This window comes from Sciurus vulgaris (genome assembly GCF_902686455.1).
Source record: "Sciurus vulgaris genome assembly, chromosome: 4".
Taxonomy (NCBI): domain Eukaryota; kingdom Metazoa; phylum Chordata; class Mammalia; order Rodentia; family Sciuridae; genus Sciurus; species Sciurus vulgaris.
The window spans coordinates 33,188,068-33,191,450 of record NC_136464.1 but is presented as its reverse complement, the minus strand read 5'-3'; positions in this window follow the sequence as shown (position 1 = coordinate 33,191,450).

Sequence of the window (3,383 nt, the reverse complement as noted above, 5' to 3'; positions counted from 1 at the left end):
TTGCTAAGGAAATTCCAGAACCTCTGATACAGATCCCTCAAGAGCTGCTACTGCTCCTTGTCACCCAAGAAAGAGACGGGGGTGGTGAGAGGTGGTTGTGCTTTGTAGAGTCAGGGTCGAGTCAGTGATGCCATAAAGAACTGGGATGCCTGCTCCGGGGAGAACAGAGGGCAGTGGACGTGTCCACCTAGAGAATCTGGAAGGTGGGAAAATGAGAACTGAGCACTGCTGCCTGGGACTTGAGAACCTTGAGGACGTTTTTCCAGTGGACTTCTGGTTCAAATCCCAACTCAGCCATTCTCTATTCGACTTTGAGTGAATGGTTAAGCCATGATGACTTCACCCCTTAAAAGGGAATACAAGGGCACCACCTCAAAAGCATTGCCGTGACTTTTAGGTGAAATTACATATGTACAAAGTGCTAAGCAAAATAGCTGACACTTAGAGTTTTTAAATATTAGCAACAAAAAAGATAATAAAGCTTAGCATCTTTTATAGGTGTGTGTGTGTGTGTGTGTGTGTGTGTGTGTGTGTGTGTGTGCAACAGGAGATTGAATCCAGGGCTTTGCACATTCTAGGCAAGTGCTTGAATACTGAGACACATCGCCAGTTCTTTTTAAAAATTAGTTTTATTTTGAGACAGGGTCCTACTAAATTGCACAGTCTGACCTCAAACTTGAGATCCTTCTGCCTTAACCTCCTGAGTCACTGAGATTATAGGCATGTTTTGCCATACCTGGCAGCAACTGTTCTTTAAAAAAAAAAGAAAAGAAAAGAAAAAGAGCGAGGTAGGGCTGAGGATGTAGTTCAGTGGCAGAGCACTTTCCTAGTACTTGCAAAGCCCTGGGTTCAATCCCCAGTACCATAAAAACAAACAATTTTTTAAAAAATCAAGGTGATCAATCACCAAGAGCATAAGACAGCTAAGCCAAGAAGCTCAGGATGATTCTTACACAAAGAAAAAGACTCAGCACATTTCACAATGCCAAGTATAACCTGGATTCAGGTGAGTGAGGGAATGCAGGAGCAGGAAATGGGAACACCCCATTAGATAACTTGAAAGGAATTTGGGCAACTTACTGATTTTTGCAAGCCATCTGCCAGTGAAATGTATGTTTCTGGTGTTTGTGTTTGTTCTTATGTGTAACCATTTCTAGTTCTTGTGTTTGGTTGCAAAAGTGGGTCACTACAAAAGAATTTTCAAATAAATACATGGCCTTTGAAGTCACTGAGTTCTACTTCTCACCCAATGAGGAGATTTTTATCCATAATATCTCTCCTTGTCCTAATCTAATCAAGGAACCATCTTGGATTCCTCCCTTTCTTTCAGTTATTCCCAAGCAAACCTTGATTCCATCTTCAGAACAGAACTTAGGTTGCTTTTAATGCCATGGCCATTGGTATTCTCCTTGACAAGCCTCCTTCCTCCTTCACCTAGACCACCAGCCCCTAACACACCTACAGCTCTCTTCCCCAGGAACCAGAGAGTGCAGTTTAAAAATGTAAATCAGATCATGACTTTCTCCCTGTCTTAGGCTAAGTTTTCAGAAGCAGATCCTGGAAAAAGGATTCCTAAGTAAGTGTTTTCCTTAAAAGAAAAAAAAAAAGCCCCAGGAGACATGGGGAAGGGGAAGCAGGGGCACCTGGAGATGGGGCGGGGTGGGGCGGGGGTTGCTGGACAGAGAAGAAGAAGATACCAAGCAAGGAAGAAGCCTGGAAGCCTGAATTTCCGGTACAGTCCCAGCCTGGGCAAGTTTTCTCTAGGAAGTTGGAGGTTGTAAATTGTATCCAGAGCCTTCTTCTTCCAAAAGACAAAGGGTTGGGCTTTTATAATCTCACTGGACAAGTCCTTCGCTAAGGAGGCTTTGGGAAGAGATTTCTGTGCCGACAGGCAAAAAGCTCCAATGGCTAAAGGGCTACCCTTGCAACAAGGTTGTAGGTGCTCAGAAGTACCAGTACGCAGCAACAGGACTGCACATCAAACCCACAAAGGGGAGCCAGGAGAACCTCACTGGAATGCCAACCAACATGGTCCACCCCAGTTCCCTCCCTTACTTCCTGCTTCAGGCCCTTGTTCATTTCCTTGATGACACATATCATGGTTTAGAAGTCTCTTATTTAATAATTAATCTCCATATTCGTTTGTCTGTTTTCCCCACTAGAATGAAATCTCCAGGAGTGGGAGATGTTTATTTCGTTGCCTTTTGTACTCCAGTCCTTAGACTAGAGATAACACATTGTGGATACAGACATTTGTAAGGATGAAAAGATGAATGATGGAGCTTTGGACTGAACACCTTCAGTAATGGGGAGCTTCTCCAGCATGGAGCAGCTCATCCCGTTTTTGGAAAGCCTTAGCTGAACATTTGTCCTAAGAAATGTAGTCCCCCTGCCCTGTCATTTGCTTCAAATGATCTCCTTGCTGGAATGAGTAGGAAGATGTTTGCCTCTTCCATGTCAATCCCTTGGATATCCAGTGTCAACCAACCCCAGTTCCTCCAGAGGTTCCCCTTTGACATGGATTTTAGACCCATTGATGTTTCTAAATTTGCTAGTCTGACAATTTTTTTTTTAAACCAACACATGCAAGGCATAGCAATCCCTCTGACACCACCCTGAATACGCCCAGTCTTGGAAGGTAAACTGGGTTGAGTCTGATAAGAATCTGGAGGTATTGAAACTGAAGATTACCAGTCAGAGCTCCAGAGCCAGCAGACCCAGATTTGAATCCCAGTTCCTCTTATTATTGGGTAACTAGTCTGGGGCAGAATGCTGATTTCTCTAAACCTCTGTTTCTTGATCTGTACAATGGGGAAAATAAGAATGTCCACATTACAGAGTCACTGCAAGTGTTAAATTAAACAAAGGAATGGATGTAAACCCTTAGCAGAGTTCCTGACACATCTTTAAGCACCCAGGGCTTACCCAAACTTTATCCCCAACTGTGGCTGTCTGTGACCCTGCAAGCTACTTTTTCTCAAATTGTCCTGTTAATCCAGCTGCGACTCAGACACCTCCAAGCTCCTTCAGCCCTGATAAGGCTTCCTGGTGATTTCCAGGCTATTATTTCCTCCATTTTCTCATCCTCACTCTCCACCTTTAGAATTCTCCTTCTCCATTCCACTCTGTGCTGCTCCTCTGTATATTCACCACATTTCCATTCTCCCTTTCTCTTTGACTTGTCCTTCTTCTTTCCTTCTTTCTTGCTTAACATACGGCCATCTTTACTTGGAAACTCTAGTCAGTAAGAGTTTTTAAAACATATTTCTTCCTTTCTGCCTTGCCTCCTACCTTGGCTCCAGATGGGTGAGAGGAAATGGTCAAGATGGTAACAGTAAAATCCACAAATGCTAGTTCTCTTACCGCACAGGCATCATAACCTA